The sequence below is a fragment of the Eschrichtius robustus genome, chromosome 14 (genome assembly GCF_028021215.1).
Source record: "Eschrichtius robustus isolate mEscRob2 chromosome 14, mEscRob2.pri, whole genome shotgun sequence".
Lineage (NCBI taxonomy): Eukaryota > Metazoa > Chordata > Mammalia > Artiodactyla > Eschrichtiidae > Eschrichtius > Eschrichtius robustus.
In genome coordinates, this window is record NC_090837.1 from 4,339,661 (window position 1) to 4,357,774 (window position 18,114).

Here is an 18,114-nt window from a genome sequence, read left to right on the forward strand (position 1 = left end):
CCAATTAAATGATTAAATAATCTTATAGCATCGCAGTTCTATAGTAATACTCCCAGAAATCCTGCTAGCTGCAGTGTTTGACTTTCTTTCTGTACCTCAACTTCTCTATCTGTAAAATGGGAATAACTGTATGACGTAGTATAGTTGGGAGGATTCAAGGAGAAAAAATATTAAATCCTGGTTCTTGATACATCATAGATGTTCAGTAAATATTAGTCCCTTTCATCCCCACCAATAATATATTGACCCAGCAATTTTCTCTTGGTTCCTTCTCTAGTGAAGTCTGTACATGAAAGACCGAATCTCAGGCTCTTTCAATTTATATTAATGAGCCAAAAAGAAAACACCGTACCTTCCATCACTCTCATTTTTAAGATAACATCCTGGGAAGGTGGAAACTGAAATCCCATCAACGACATAATAAAAGCTAATAAAAAAATTCAGGTCAATAGTGTGTATCTGTTCATCCCAAATTCTTAATTTACCCCTCCCCATCTCTTTCCCCTTTGGCAACCATTAGTTCATTTTCTATGTCTGTGAGTCTATTTCTGTTTTGTTGATAAGTTCATTTCTATCATTTTTTTAGGTTCCACATATAAGTGATTTGGGATTAACAGATACCCACTACTATATATAAAATAGATAAACAACAAGGACCTATTGTATAGCACAGGAAACTATATTCAATATCTTGTAATAACCTGTAATGGAAAAGAACTGAACATATATATATATATATATAACTGAATCACTGTGCTGTACACCTGAAACTAACACAACATTGTAAATCAAGTATACTTCAATTAAAAATTTTTTAAAAAAATTCAGGTCAAGTCTTTAACTTGTTTCTAAGCCGTCAGTTCTGTTAGGACAGCTCTTGCAGTTGGAGAGCTAGCCCGTTCTCATTATGTAGTAGTTGAATAAAATGTACATATATTTTAAAAGAGACTGAGAAATGTAACCAATACTTGCTGTATCCTGGCTGGATTCACAGAATTCAGAACAAAATACACAACACTACATTCTACAAGGACCCTGGTCATTACTTCAAGCTCTTTCCCATGGATTGTGACACGTTGGGTAGGGTTAGTTGAAAACAAAATGTGTTTAAACTTTGTTTGGAATCAAGATATTTTTTTCCTACTCAAAAAAAAAAAATTAAACAAAGACTGGGGTTGGAGAAACAGCCCGCACCCCGCCCTCTGCTTTTCCCTAGTGGTGCCCACCCTCTGTCATGGGAGCAGGCATCTCCTTACTTGTGCACTGCAGTTCCCCATCCGCAGCTGAGCAGGGAGTCGAGACCCTCACCCTTCTGCAAGAAGCAAAGACAAAACCACATATACTGCAGCCAACTTGAGAGCTGGCTGACAGTGTTATGAGAGCCGAGAATTACTGTTAGCAGGGACACCATATGTTCTCAGTTCTTATCTTTCAACCCTGTGTTCTAGAAGCCCCGCAAGCCTTCACAGCAGAAAAGGAAATGCAAGTTCAATCAGAACACCGCCTGGTTCAAAATAATCCATAATGGTGCCCGTTTCAGTGTTGCCTCTTAAGGAGAGTGTTTTCTCTTGGTTTCTTGTCTGTTTGTGGTATTAGAGTTTTCCTTCTTCTTGCCCTGAATTTCACCAAAAAAAGGAGAGAGCGAGAGAGAGAAAACAAAAGAGAGAGAGAGCAAAGGAAAAGAAAAAAGAGGAGGACGAGGGAGAGAGGGAAGGAGGGAAGGAGAAACAAATATATCTGAAAAGAAAGAAGAAATAAAGAAAAAAATTGGTCTAATGGAGTTGAATATTCAGGTTTTTCTTTGACTGTGTTTCCATTTAAAAATAAAGCTACCAAGGAGGGGAAAGGGAGGATGGGATGAATTGGGAGATTGGGATTGACATATATGCACTAATATGTATAAAATAGATAACTAAAGAGAACCTGCTGTGTAGCACAGGGAACTCCACTTCGCTGTACAGTAGAAGCTAACACAACATTGTAAAACAACTCTACCGCAATAAAAAAATAAATTAAAAAAATAATAAAGTTAGAGTGGGAGGGTTCAGTGCTGGCACTTTGCTAACTGTTGTGAGTTGAGCATTAAGCTTCTAATCTACTGTGTACGTGTCGGGGATGCATAACGCATATGACAAAGCAAGAAATGCCAAGGAAACATGGATAGATCACAGAATAAAGATTATGAGGCGTGATGCTGCTGGTGGTGGAGTGTTCTAATTCGGAATAGGTCGGCGTTGGATCCTCTGAGAAGCTGATATTTGAAAACAAGATCTAAAGGCAGTAGAGAAGGGAGACTGGTTTCTGAGGGGGGATCTTTCCCGGCAGAGAGACCAGCCAATGCCAAGTCCTCAGCGTGATGGAGGACTTAGTATCTGAGGAATCCTTGTGCTGTTGGCCACGGCAGGGGTACCAGGAGCCAAAAGTAGGGGGGGCGAGGCTGGCCAAGCTCACCACCCAGGCCCTCCCCCCGGCGCGCGGGGAATGGCAGGCTGTGCCCGGGCATCAGGGCGTCGCCAAGGACCCTGCCACGTGCTCCTCTCCGCCCCTGGGTGCAACGCTCATGGTTTGTTAAACAGCTCCCCTGATGAATGTCATTTAAAGCTTCTCTCCTGCTTCATTTGAATAGAGATTCGCATTTCTCCCTCCTTACGGTGAATTCTGTGTCATGGGTGGGGTGAGGGAGAGAGCGGCCCCATCAGTGAGTTCCTTCCGTCTGTTTACCATCCGTCTCTGGGCCAGGGAGCAGCACCGTGTCACCTGCGGAAGCAGACGCTCTGCTGCCCTGGTGTCTGCAGAAAAGACGACGCCAGGATGAAAGTCCTGGAGCGCCTTTCATCTCCCCGCGCTCGCTGCCTCATCAGCATCGCGGCCTCGCTGCCAAGACTGATGAAAGGCTTAGAAGCGTCCCGGCTCCTGCGCTCTCAGTGCCGTGTGCGCTGGCCGCTGCCACCTCGTCCTCCCTGTGACCCACGCGCCATCTTCCCGGAACGGCCCAAAGCAAACTCGCTCCACCCAGTTGAGTTTCTTCCCAAAGTCGATCAGCAATGCCGCTCAAGTCTGTGCGCTCAGTTAGGAGCTTAAAGGCGTCTGGAAACCAGACCGCTTTCCTGGAGGTGGAATGTCTCTGCGCATCCATCGGATAAGTAACCCCTGTCACTGTGCCCAGCGAGGAAGAGGGGGACCCAGAGGAAGGTGGGTCAGTGAGCTGGGGTCCGGTCATGCAGAGTCTCAATGACCACTCCTGGGATTCTTTTTTAAGACTTTAGTTTTTAGAGAAGTTGTAAGTTCACAACAAAATTTCGAGGAAAGTATGGAGATTTCCCATGTACCCCCTGCCCCCCACGAGTGCACAGCCCCCCGACTTACACGTCCCCCACCAGATGGTACATTTGTTACAGCTGATGACCAACATTGATTCATCAATATCACCCAAAGTCCACAGCTTACATTACGGTTTGCTCTTAATGTTGTTCATTCTGTGGATTGGGACAAATATATGACATATATCCACCCTTAAGGTCGTATACAGAATACTTTCACTGCCCCAGAAATCCTCTGTGCTCTTCCTATTCATCCCTCCTTCCTCCTAATACCTGTTAGCCACTGATCTTTTTACTGTCTCTATAGTTTTGCCTTTTCCTGAATCTCATATAGTTGGAATCATACTTACCATGTAGCCTTTTCAGACTGGCTTCTTTCACTTAGTAACATGCATTTAATATTCTTCCATGTCTTCTCATGGCTTGGAAGCTCATTTATTCTTAGAGCTAAACAGTATTCTATTGTCTGGATGGACCACAATTCATGCATCCATTCACCTCCTGAAAGACATTTTGGTTTCTTCCATGTTTTGGCAACCGTGAATAAAGCCGCTATCAACATCTGTGTGCAGGTTTTTGTGTGGACATATATTTTCAGTTCCTTTAGGCAAATAGCAAGAAGAACAATTACTGGCTTGCATGGTAAGAGTGTGTTTAGTTTTGTAAGGATCTGTCAAACACACATTCTTCCACAGGGGCTGTATCATTTGGCATTCACAGCAGCGACGAATGAGCGTTCCTGTTGCTACACATCCTTGCCGGCGTTTGGTGTTGTCAGTGGTCCAGATTTGGGGCACTCTAATAGGTGTGTAGAGGTAGCCAATCGTTGTTTTAATCTGCATTTTCCTGATGCCCTACAACGTGGGGCATCTTTTCCTGTGCTTATTTGCCACCTGTACACCTTCTCTGGTGACATATCAAGGAAGTCCAGCTCATCAATTCTTTCTTTTAGGGCTAGTGCCTTTGGTGTTGCAGCTAGAAAGTCATCACAGACCTAAGGTCACCTAGACTCTCCCTTCTAGAAGGGAATTCCCCAGTGCTTCCACCTCCGTAAATCAGGACTCCCTTCATCTGTCGTCTGTCAAAGCATTTCCTGACTCTGAAAAAAGTCTCACCATCTCCACTTCCGCCACCCTGGTACCGGCATCACCTTTCTTCAGGATCATTGACGCCATCTCCTCCGGTGACCTCCATGATTTCACCTTTGCTCTTCTGTTGCCTCTTCTAAACAGAGGTAACAGAAGAGCTGGAACAATTTTGTATCCATATTATTTTATAGTTTAAATTGAAGTATAGTTGACGTACAATATTATATCAATTTGAGGCGTACAGCATAGTGACTCCGTATTTTTACAGATTATACACCATTAAAAGTTATTACAAGATAATGGTTATAATTTCTTGTGCTATAGAATATATCCTTGTTGCTTATCTATCTTATTTTTAAAATTCATTTTATTGAAGCATAGTTGATTTACAATGTTCTGTTAGTTTCTGCTGTACAGCAAAGTGACTCAGTTATACATATATATGTGTTCTTTTTCATATTCTTTTCCATGATGGTTTATCACAGGATACTGAATAGAGTTCCCTGTGCTCTACAGCAGGACCTGGTTGTTTATTCATTCTCTATGTGATAGTTTGCATCTGCTCATCCCAATCTCCCACTCCATCCCTGCCCCACCCCATTGCTTCCCTGGTTTATACATAGTAGTTTGTATCACTTAATCCCCTACCCGGACTTCCCTGGTGGCGCAGTGGTTAAGAACCTGCTTCCCAATGCAGGGGACACGGATTTGAGCCCTGGTCCGGGAAGATCCCACATGCCGCGGAGCAACTAAGCCCGTGCGCCACAACTACTGAGGCTGCATGCCACAACTACTGAAGCCCGCGCACCTAGAGCCGGTGCTGCGCAACAAGAGAAGCCACCCAGTGAGAAGCCCGCAACGAAGAGTAGCCCCTGCTCACCGTAACTAGAGAAAAGCCCGCAGGCAGCAACAGAGACCCAAGCCAAAAATTAAAAAAAAAAAAAAAAAATCCCTTACCCGAGGGGAGAGGGAAGGGGGAGGGGCCAGAGCAATTTTTTAAAATGTAAATCAGGTGACGTTGCTCTTTTGTTCAGTGTCTTGCAAATGATGTCTCACCACACTTAGAATCAAATACAACGTCCTTCCGTAAGCTGCAGGACCAGAGGTGGTGCAGCCCCATTTGCCTCCTGGGACCCACTGCCCTTCGTCCACTCCCTGAACCCCAGCCATACCCGCCACTAGGCTCCTTGTTCACACCTGGTGCCTCCATCCCATCCCCTCCCCACCCCAGCCTTTGTACTTGCTCTTCTCTCTGCCTGGAGCCTTCTTCCCCTGGTTCTCCTTCTCCCCTTCCCCCCTCCCTTTCTCTCTGGAGGATGTACATATCCCTTGAAAAAATGGTCACATTGTTCTGTCTCAGAGATAAACAAGGAAACAAGAGCTGCTAGCCTCCTTTCTCCCTCAGCCCCAAGGACATTATTTGGCTGAACTCCCAGACGATAATGAAGACAGGGAGGTATTTAAGCTTTAGAGTCATTTCTCTGAGGCTGAAAGGATTGGAACAGAGAACTAGAATCTGGCTAAATCCTCCACTGTGTTAAATAAAAATTAATAAGGAGTTTTATTGCACCCTTAAGGGAAGTATGACAAGTGGAATATTTCTAATGGTTTTAATTGGGGTTGACACAGGAGAAGCTTACAAGACAGGCACAGCCCAGTCAGAAGATGCCCCAGTGCAGAGAAGCAGAGAACACACCCGAATTTAAAATCTCAGCTCTATTCCTATCTCATTGTGTGGCCCTGAGCCTGCTGCTTCTTTTGTCCGAGCCGCAGTCTCCTCATCTGCACAATGGGGTGACAATACAGCATTCCTCACAAGGGTGTTGCAAAGATTGAATGAGATAATATTGCAAATGTCTTAGCACCTTGTCTGGTACATGGTAGACCTTAGGTAAATAATAATTATTATTAGCAGTGGTCATATCATTTCTTTTTTTAAATTTTTTATATTAATTTTTTTTAATTAAAAAAAATGTTTTTGGCTACACCATGCAGCATGCGGGATCTTAGTTCCCTGACCAGGGATTGAACCTGTGCCCCCTGCAGTGGAAGCTCGGAGTCTTAACCACTGGGCCACCAGGGAAGTCCAGTCATATTATTTCCATTACTACTGCAACTATTATTATTATTGACAAAGATCACATAGTAAGTATCTGCCATATCTGGGATTTTAACTCAGATTTCTTTATTTTCAGCCTATTTTTTTTTTCTGCTATGGCTAAAAATCAAACATACAAACAAAATCAGCATTCTTTGAGTTTCCCATCATGCATTTATAAACCATCTTGTTTAGCTAAGGGCAAGAATCAAGAAATGAATCAATAGAGCAGACAATAAGAAAGCAAAACTGGGGAATTCCCTGGTGGTCCAGTGGTTAGGACTCCGTGCTTTCACTGCTGAGGGCACAGGTTCAATCCCTGGTCGGGGAACTAAGGTCCCGCAAGCCACACAGCACAGGCAAAACAAACAAACAAACAAACAAAAAGCAAAACTGCTACCAAGTTCTGCCCTCTGTATGGCAGGAACCTGGATTCTAACATTTGGAGGGTAGCGTCATTTCAGAGCTGCTGACGGAGAGTCTCCAGGAGGTTTTTACCCCTTGAGGGTCTGCCAGAGCTGCTCTACATAAGTCGACCAATCCTCAAGGTTTTGGGGGGTGCTTTTCTAGGTGTGTCTCTCTGGGGAGCCCACAGTAACCATCTGAATCCATGGAGATGAGCGCACGGCGGGGGGAATGGCTTCAGCTGAAAAAAGCTGCAGCGTGAGCAGGTTAAGAATGAGTAACTCACTGTCAAGCACCGATGGCTGGAAAGTGATGGATGGGGCACACGTGCCTTGGAGACGACAAAGCCACTGCTCTTTCCACGGCACAGCGCTTCCAGGAAACTTTCTGAAAAAGAGAGAAAGGGCAACTCTTTTTATGTATCTTTTTTTTAATTGAAGTATGGTTGTTTTACAATGTTGTATTAATTTCGACTGTACAGCCAAGTGATTCAGTTATACATATATAGATATACATTCTATTTTTATATTCTTTTCCATGATGGTTTATCATAGAATATTGAAAATAGCTCCCTGGGCTCTACGGTAGGACCTTGTTGTTTATCCATTCTACATATGCTAGTTTGCATCTGTTAATCCCAAATTCCCACTCCACCCCTCCCCCAACCCCCTCTCCCTTGGCAACCAGTAGTCTGTTCTCTATGTCCGTGAGTCTGTTTCTGTTTCGTAGATAAGTTCATTTGTGTCATATTTTAGATTCCACATATAAGTGATATCAAATGGCATTTCTCTTTCTCTTTCTGACTTACCTCACTTAGTATGATCATCTCTATGTCCATCCATGTTGCTGCAAATGGCATTATTTCATTCATTTTTATGGCTGAGTAATATTCCGTTGCATATATGTACCACATCGTCTTTATCCATTCATCTGTCGATGGACATTTAGGTTGCTTCCATGTCTTGGCTACTGTAAATAGTGCTGCTATGAACATAGGGGTGCATGTATCTTTTTGAATTACAGTTTTGTCTGGATATATGCCCAGGGGTGGGATTGCTGGATCATATGGCAACTCTATTTTTAGTTTTCTGAGGAACCTCCATACTGTTTTTCCATAGTGGCTGCACCAACTTACAGTCCCACCAACAGCGTAGGAGGGTTCCTGAGAAAAGGCAGCTCTTGTGAAAATGTGACAAGAAGAACAGCAGCGCTGAGCATGTATGTTACTCATTTGCAGAATATTTCCCTGTGTGCTTACCTATCTACAGCTCTAAAATTGTAAACAGAAGACAACTCATGATCCAATCATGATCACTTTTGGAGTTTCACACTAGATTATACGGTTTTGTATATCCCCACTTCTGTCTGCTTGGTTCTTTCTACAGATGTGTGTATGAGAGGCCATGTGCACAAGTGGTGAGTGTTAGCCTGACTTCCCCCAAAGAGATGTGCATTTGTTCTCAGACCTGAAAGCAAACACAGCCATCGGGAAAGTATTATCTGTGGCTTAGTTTTCCTTCCCTTCTCGCTCCTCACCAAAATAACATAGGAGGAAGAGGGAGAAAACCTTAATAATCTTGTTTAACAGGGTGAAACATCAGGAATGTGAAGGAGAGTCTCACCCTACATCTCACTTTGTTGCCTGAAAAAGATGTAACGCTCAACAAAGAACCCCACACGACTGCGGTCTCTTCTGAAGTTGTCAGCAAATTAAATGCCATGCAGACTTCAATTCTAGGTGTCTTCCTGGCTCTGCAAGGAATTCTCACACCAGAATCCCTCCTCAAATTCCCAGAAGACTCCTAAAGAAATGAACATCTGCCTTCTGCCTTTAGTCAGCACATTCATATTTACTGAATGTCTTTCCCCCAATTAGTTTATCTACTAGCTGCCTTCTCCTTGAGAATAGAAGAATTTCCTAAAGGAGCTGGGAAGCTGAATGGGTTTGTTTTGATGTGAATGGCAACAGAAAGTTGCAGGGGGTCTCAACTTCCTCCTTTGGACAGCGTTACGATTCTGCCTTGCTGATGAGATTTTGTTTGGGTTATTATAAGGGTAAGTTATGTTTCCAAGCAGCGCTTAAGAGTAGAAGGGAAGAGGGTGGGTACTTGAAGGGTGTCACCGTGTAACTTCTTACTGGTGAATTCTTTTTTTTTAAAGACGATGGCATCGACAATTTTTTTAAAAAAATGTATTTAATTAATTAATTTACTTTTGGCTGCATTGGGTCTTCGTTGCTGCACGCGGGCTTTCTCTAGTTGCGGCCAGCGGGGGCTACTGTTCGTTGCGGTGCTCAGGCTTCTCATTGCGGTGGCTTCTCTTGTTGCAGAGCACGGGCTCTAGGCACGTGGGCTCAGTAGTTGTGGCTCACAGGCTCTAGAGCACAGGCTCAGTAGTTGTGGCGCACGGGCTTAGTTGCTCCGCGGCATGTGGGATCTTCCCGGACCAGGGCTGGAACCCGTGTGCCCTGCATTGGCAGGTGGATTCTTAACCACTGTGCCACCAGGGAAGCCCCTCACTGGTGAATTCTGATCTACCATTGACTCTCAAAACGACCATATTTGGTGGTGAAAGAACCTACCTCACGTGTTTCTGCATTTAAACTAGGTCCAGCCCAATGGCAATGAAGAGCTCCACTTAGCAAGACTACAGCTAAAATTGCACAGCGATGATTGACAGCTCAACTTTCCAAAAGTGAGCCGAGGGATCCATTGAGTGGGCAGGTCTTGATATCTGGAAAAGGAAAAGAAAACCCCTTTCATTCTGATGATGGAATTGGTCACTTATGTTCACGTCCCGGAGCAACATTTGAAAAGAACAAGAATGTCTTTCATGAAACAACAGCTGGGAAACACTTTGCAGCCCTTTCTCGTATGAATAATTCACTGTTAATTGATTCCAGGGTCACTCCTAAAGCTGGTATGCCAAGTTGCACAACAGGATGACGCCCAACAGAAAGTGATAATGACATGGATATTTATTCCCACTCACCCTGGCAGGTTATAAGGAAGAGGTGGCCCAGGGTCCTTTCAATTCATCTGGGAATAAATCTTAGATGGATATTTAAAGGAGCAGGGTGTACTGTGCCCTCTATTTTCCAGATAAAGATGGAGACACTACAGTTTTAGTTTAATAAGGACTTATTTCTTCTATATTCTGTTTTCATTGGAAGTTAACATCTGCTTGGCTAAAACATCTCACTCTGAGATGTAGTATCGCCATTGGAGTGTCCAGGGGACCAAAGAGTGTGATTAAAGGGTCATCTAACCCAGACCTCAGGCCCATATAGGGATTCCAAGGTGGACATTTGTCATGATCTCAAAAGCAGTCATTATACCTGAGTGCATAATCAATTTAATTGAAAGCATTAAAATACAACACAATTGGTCTATGCTTTCTTCATTTTTCCGTATACAAATAGGAATAAACTGTATATGGCCGTAGATATTTCTCAACCACTGAAAGACCTGTGTTCTCTGTTGCTCATTTCCTCCACTCCAACCCTCTCCCTCAAATTGATTTAACATCCTTAATAATATAGACTTTTGTTGAAACTATTCTTCACTGGACTTACCACAAGATTAAGGAATCAATTCATTACATGAGTGACTTTTTGCTGAATGCCTATCTTTGGTCCCCGACCGTCAACTCAATGAGGGCTTTATTTAAGTTATTTTATTTTATTTTTTTGTAGTAGCCCAATGAGAAAAAAGAAGAATGGTCCCTGACATCTCAGATAGACCTTGTTGTACTCCTATAAAACACAGACACTTTCACAGGACATAAACATCAGGGAAATCCAGTTTGTGACCAGGATGGATCAGGACAAGACCACTCCGTAATCCTGTCCAAACACAGACAAACACAAACCCTTGCCAAGCCACAGATGGCAAGCCTCTTCCTCTCCTGACTAACACGAGTCCCAGTGCATGACCTTCTCTGGCCGTTTTCCCATCTGAAACTCTCACCTGTTGAGGTTTACTTAATGCTACCAGATTGAATCTCTATCCCCGCATATTGCTCTCTGGCTTTTTATTATTCTTCTTACCCCTGAGATTGACCGTAGCTACCTCTTGCTTTATGTGGTCCAGCCACCCTGGCCTTCCTCTGAACTCCAAATCTGCCTGTTCATCCCTGCCTTGAAAATCCCTTAGATACGGGATGGCTTTAAAGCAAAATAGATGTATATAAAACATGAATCTAGGGGCTTCCCTGGTGGCGCAGTGGTTGAGAGTCTGCCCACCAATGCAGGGGACACGGGTTCGAGCCCTGGTCTGGGAGGATCCCACGTGCCGCGGAGCAACTGGGCCCGTGAGCCACAACCACTGAGCCTGCGCGTCTGGAGCCTGTGCTCCGCAACAAGAGAGGCCGCGATAGTGAGAGGCCCGCGCACCGCGATGAAGAGTGGCCCCCGCTCGCCGGAACTGGAGAAAGCCCTCGCACAGAAACGGAGACCCAACACAGTCATAAATAAATTAAAAAAAAAAAAAAAAAAAAGCCACTGTTTAAAAAAAAAAAAAAAGAAGGAAACTAAAAAAAAAACAAACATGAATCTAATAACTACTGTTTGCTGAGAGCTGACAAGTGCTTGGGGAAGTGTGCTTGACATGGTGGCATTAGCTCATTTTGTGATGATGCAAAACCAGTCACGGTTTGTCCCCACCTGTTCAGTTTAAGCGCTAAAAGTCCCAGGTCCTGAGACCCTGCTCAGTCTGTGTTAACTAGGACAGGTGGCCAACCGACCTGGAATGCTCACAACAACAGCCTTACCAGGTGGGAGCCAGGACTATCCCACTTGACAGATGAGAACTACTGAGGCTTAGAGAGGTTAAATGAATTACCTGAGTACCCCGCTCTCAGGTAGAGAGTGATAGAGCTTGCTCTCAATGTCCTTCTACTACAATCTTCCCCAGGCAGTTTTTCTCAACTACTTGTTTGGAACTTAGCTTGGGCATGGATGTTTTTTGGTTTTGTTTCACTTTTTATTTTATATTGAACTATAGTTGATTAACAATGTTGTGTTAGTTTCAGGTATACAAGAAAGTGATTCAGTTATACATGTACACGTATCTATGCTTTTGAAATTCTTTTCCCAATTAGGCTGTTACAGAATATTGAGCAGGATTCCCTGTGCTCTACGGTAGGTCCTTGTTGGTTATCCATTTAAAATAAAGCAGGGTGGGGACTTCCCTGGTGGTCCAGTGGGTTAAGACTCCACGCTCCCAATGCAGGGGGCACGGGTTCGACCCCTGGTCAGGGAACTGGATCCCGCATGCCACAACTAAGGCCCAGTGCAGCCAAAAGAAAGGAAGAAAGAAAGAAAGAAAGCAGAGTGTACCTGTCAATCGCAAACTCCCTGACTATCCCTCCTCCCCACCCTTCCCCGCTGGTAACCATAAGTTCCTTCTCTAAGTCTATGAGTCGGTTTCTGTTTTGTAAATAAGTTCATTTGTATCATTTATTTTAGATTCTGCATATATTATATGATATTTCTTTCTCTGTCTGACTTACTTCACTCAGTATGATAATCTCTAGGTTCATCCATGTGGGCATGGATATTTTGAAAAAGTGTCCCAGGTGGCTCTAACATGTGACCACCTAAGGGCCATTGTCATAGAGTTAAAAATACAGACTCCAGCTGACCCGCTTCAGGTGACATCCTGGAAATGCCCCTGATTGACTATGTAAAATTGGGCAAGTTACGTAACATCGCTGTGCCTCAGTTTCCCTGTCTGTAAAAAAAGGATCACTATAGGATTTATCTCATAGGGCTGATCAGAGAATTCAATAAGTAGGCAAGTTTAAGGCTATCAGAGCAGTGCTTGGCAAACAGTACGTGCCATGCAAGGGTAGCTATTATTAGATAATAATCTTCTAAATGAAAGAAAGTAATGCAGTATCATAGAGGACCTGTATTATTCATTTTCAAACCAAATGTTATTAAAGCTTAAAACATGGTCATGGACTCAAATAGCATTTTCTCCGTTGGCACTTTGGACAGCACGTTCATGCTGCTATGAAGAAATTGTAGTTGTTGGCTTGCTGGCTTGTTGGCTGCTCTCATTAATTTTAATACAGACACGACTACCTTCTCATCCAAAATGTGAAACATAGATTTTCATTTAGTTCCGTGGGTTCCTGCAGGACTGAGGCGACACCCTGGAAAATATATCAATTAGGTTTATTTCCCAGGAAGAAACACTGAGCGCCTGTGAACAGTCCAGGGTAGAAGAAGCCCTGGCTGTGAAGGTGACCTGAGGACTTGCAGAGCTTAATGAGAGAGGCTGGGGAGACAGATTATCCCTTTCCTTGTAAACATATGTTCTTGCTCAGAGGTGGTGCGTGATCTCCAGAAAGGCATCCTACAACATAAGAGAAGTTGGGTTGGGAGGAGTCTGGTAACTTTCCCTGAAGTTGTAAGTTGCACCGCACACTCCATCTTCTTCAAATGGGAAAATGCTTTCTGCATCCGTGGCTGACACAATGGATGCTGAAGCCGCTTTATCTGGTCCTCCTTAACACACAATAAAAATTCACTTCATCCAGATGGCTTCACAGGTGAATTCTATCAAACATTTAGAGAAGAGCTAACACCTATCCTTCTCAAACTCTTCCAAAATATAGCAGAGGGAGGAACACTCCCAAACTCATTCTATGAGGCCACCATCACCCTGATAACAAAACCAGAAAAAGATGTCACAAAAAAAGAAAATTACAGGCCAATATCACTGATGAACATAGATGCAAAAATCCTCAACAAAATACTATCAAACAGAATCCAACAGCACATTAAAAGGATCATACACCATCAACAAGTGGGATTTATCCCAGGAATGGAAGGATTCTTCACTATACACAAATCAATCAATGTGATACACCATATTAACAAATCGAAGGATAAAAACCATATGATAATCTCAACAGATGCAGAGAAAGCTTTTGACAAAATTCAACACCCATTTATGATAAAAACTCTCCGGAAAGTAGGTACAGAGGGAACTTGCCTCAACATAATGAAGGCCACATATGACAAACCCACAGCCAGCATCGTTCTCAATGGTGGAAAACTGGAAACCATTTCCATTAAGATCAGGAACAAGTCAACGTTGCCCACTCTCACCACTATTATTCAACATAGTTTTGGAAGTTTTAGCCACAGAAATCAGAGAAGAAAAAGAAATAAAAGGAATCCAAATTGGAAAAGAAGAAGTAAAACTGTGACTGTTTGCAGATGACATGATACTATACATAGAGAATTCTAAAGATGCTACCAGAAAACTACTAGAGCTAATCAATGAATGTGGTAAAGTAGCAGGATACAAAATTAATGTACAGAAATCTCTTGCATTCCTATACACTAACGATGAAAAATCTGAAAGAGAAATTAAGGAAACACTCCCATTTACCATTGCAACAAAAAGAATAAAATACCTAGGAATAAACTTACCTAAGGAGACAAAAGACCTGTATGCAGAAAACTATAAGACACTGATGAAAGAAATTAAAGATGATACAAACAGATGGAGAGATATACCATGTTCTTGGATTGGAAGAATCAACATTGTGAAAATGACTATACTACCCAAAGCAATCTACGGATTCAATGCAATCCCTATCAAACTTCCAATGGCATTTTCCACAGAACTAGAACAAAAAAGTTCACAATTTGTATGGAAACACAAAAGACCCCGAATAGCCAAAGCAATCTTGAGAAAGAAAAATGGAGCTGGAGGAATCAGGCTCCCTGACTTCAGACTATAGTACAAAGCTACAGTAATCAAGACAGTATGGTACTGGCACAAAAACAGAAATATAGATCAATGGAACAGCATAGAAAGCCCAGAGATAAACCCACGCACATATGGTCACCTTATTTTTGATAAAGGAGGCAAGAATATACAATGGAGAAAAGACAGCCTCTTCAATAAGTGGTGCTGGGAAAACTGGACAGCTACATGTAAAAGAATGAAATTAGAACACTCCCTAACACCACACACAAAAATAAACACAAAATGGATTAAAGACCTCAATGTAAGGCCAGACACTATAAAACTCTTAGAGGAAAACATAGGCAGAACACTCTATGACATAAATCACAGCAAGATCCTTTTTGACCCACCTCCTAGAGAAATGGAAATAAAAACAAAAATAAACAAATGGGACCTAATGAAACTTAAAAGCTTTTGCACAGCAAAGGAAACCATAAACAAGACGAAAAGACAACCCTCAGAATGGGAGAAAATATTTGCAAATGAAGCAACCGACAAAGGATTAATCTCCAAAATTTACAAGCAGCCCATGCAGCTCAAAATCCAAAAAGCAAACAACCCAATCCAAAAATGGGCAGAAGACCTAAATAGACATTTCTCCCAAGAAGATATACAGATTGCCAACAAACACATGAAAGGATGCTCAACATCACTAATCATTAGAGAAATGCAAATCAAAACTACAATGAGGTGTCACCTCACACCAGTCAGAATCATCAAAAAATCTACAAACAATAAATGCTGGAGAGGGTGTGGAGAAAAGGGAACCCTCTTGCACTGTTGGTGGGAATGTAAATTGATACAGCCACTATGGAGAACAGTATCGAGGTGCCTTAAAAAACTAAAAATGGAACTACCATATGACCCAGCAATCCCACTACTGGGCATATACCCTAAGAAAACCATAATTCGAAAAGAGTCATGTACCACAATGTTCATTGCAGCTCTATTCACAACAGCCAGGACATGGAAGCAGCCTAAGTGTCCATCAATACACGAATGGATAAAGAAGATGCGGCACATATATACAGTGGAATATTACTCATCCATAAAAAGAAATGAAATTGAGTTATTTGTAGTGAGGTGGGTGGACCTAGAGTCTGTCATACAGAGTCAAGTAAGTCAGAAAGAGAAAAACGAATACTGTATGCTAACACATATATATGGAATCTAAATAAAATGGTTCTGAAGAACCTAGGGGCAGGACAAGAATAAAGATGCAAGCGTAGAGAATGGACTTGAGGACACGGGGAGGGGGAAGGGTAAGCTGGGACAAAGTGAGAGAGTGGCATGGACATATATACACTACCAAACGTAAAATAGATAGCTAGTGGGAAGCAGCCGCATGGCACAGGGAGATCAGCTCGGTGCTTTGTGAGCAACTAGAGGGGTGGGATAGGGAGGGTGGGAGGGAGACGCAAGAGGTAGGGGATATGGGGATATATGTATACATATAGCTGATTCACTTTGTTATACAGCAGAAACTAACACACAATTGTAAAGCAATTATACTCCAATAAAGATGTTAAAAAAAAATTCACTTCATGCTTTACTGTCTTTCCATTTATTTCCTCTGCAGTGAAAATTTAGATTTATATTTTTATGAAGGTTTGCTAGCAGAGTTCACCTTCAAATCCATTTTAAAACAGGCAGGAGTGGAGAGTGTACTGCATTTATTAAAATAATTGTGTTTTAAGAAAGACTAGACCTGTCAAGCTGTTCAGGATTTTGCTTTCTGTTTTTGTTGGGTTTGGATTTTTTAAAATATATTTTTGTTTTTACTCCTTTGGCTTCTTTTCCCCCCTAGGTGAGAACTCTAAATGCCAAAGGGTAAGTGGCTGAGACATGGTTGGAGACTGGGGAACAGAAAGGTTCCAAATTCAGCCATTTCTGGAAACATTTTTAGGTATTTCAAAGTGAGGTTGAATCACAAGAACCTTTTGATCTCACATTTCTGGGGTGAGCTTCAGAGACATAATCTTCTGGTGCTGGTGGCGCCTTGAACTAGGATCTCTGGAATCCATGCTGGGTTGGGCAGTATGGGGTATAAAGATGCTTCTCTGAAAGGGAACCCCCTTAACATTGTTGGTGGGAATGTAATCTGGTGCAGCCACTGTGGAAAACAGTATGGAGGTTCCTCAAAAGACTAAAAATAGTGTTGCCACATGATCCAGCAATCCCACTCCTGGGCATATATCCAGACAAAACTCTAATTTGAAAAGATACATGCACCCCAATGTTCATAGAAGCACTATTTACGATGGCCAAGGCATGGAAACAACATAAATGTCCATTGACGGATGAATGGATAAAGACGATGTGGTACATATATACAATGGAATACTACTCAGCCATAAAAAAGAATGAAATAATGCCATTTGCAGCAACATGGATGGACCTAGAGATGATCATACTAAGTGAAGTAAGTCAGAAAGAGAAAGAGAAATACCATTTGATATCACTTATATGTGGAATCTAAAATATGACAGAAACAAACTTATCTACAAAACAGACTCATGGACATAGAGAACAGACTGGTGGTTGCCAAGGCGGAGGTGGGGAGGGATAGAGTGGGAATTTGGGATTAGCAGATGCAAACCATCACATATAGAATGGATAAACAACAAGATCCTACTGCAGAGCACAGGAAACTATATTCAATATCCTGTGATAAACCCTAATGAAAAAGAATATGAAAAAGAATTTATGTATATATGTATAACTGAATCACTTTGCTGTACAGCAGAAATTAACACAACATTGTAAATCAACTATATTTCAATAAAATAATTAAAAAAAAAAAAGATGCTTCTCTGGAGGCACTGACTGCTCCTGCCTCTGGTCTCCCCACAAAGCATCAGTGTGGCTTTCCTATGAGGATTTTCCTTGTCTCCACCCCTCCTCTTCCCTCTCCTCCACATTCCTCTTGAAGGTAGATGGTGGTTGGGATCTTATTTAGAGAATCATCTGAAAATGTGTGGGTGAAGAACCAATGAGAAAAGAGTGAGACTCCAATTCCTATGTTCTAGCTTCCTGGCTCTCCATCCGCCCCTTCCAGATAGAAGCGTGTCCCAAGCTTGGTCCTTACTTTTTAGCTTCTCAAAGTGTCCCTTTCACTCTGGAAGTGAGCGTCCTCCACAGTATCTTTTGTAAAGATAAATCCTGGGAAGTGTTAGTGTTATAATGAAATAAGTCGATTCCTCAAAAATAAGCAAGATTCTTTAAGGGGAGTTTTCTAAGATGCATTGACACATTCATGTGCTTTGTGAATCTCTAAGAGGGAGGCGTGAAGTACAGGGTTTTCTGAAGTTATTTCCTCCCTGGGCATGTACTCCTGGACTTGGACTAGTGTTCCATAGGACGTAAGTACTCACTTATGTTTTTTAACTTCATTTTATTTATTTATTTAATTTTTTATCATCATTTTCATTCAA

At 42.3% G+C, this 18,114-nt stretch overlaps 1 pseudogene; it reads right to left on the minus strand.

Annotated features, from left to right (window-relative positions):
- Positions 1–4,466: 4,466 nt before the first annotated feature.
- LOC137776972 (V-type proton ATPase subunit C 2-like) overlaps positions 4,467–18,114 on the minus strand; it is a 75,361-nt pseudogene continuing 61,713 nt past the window's right edge.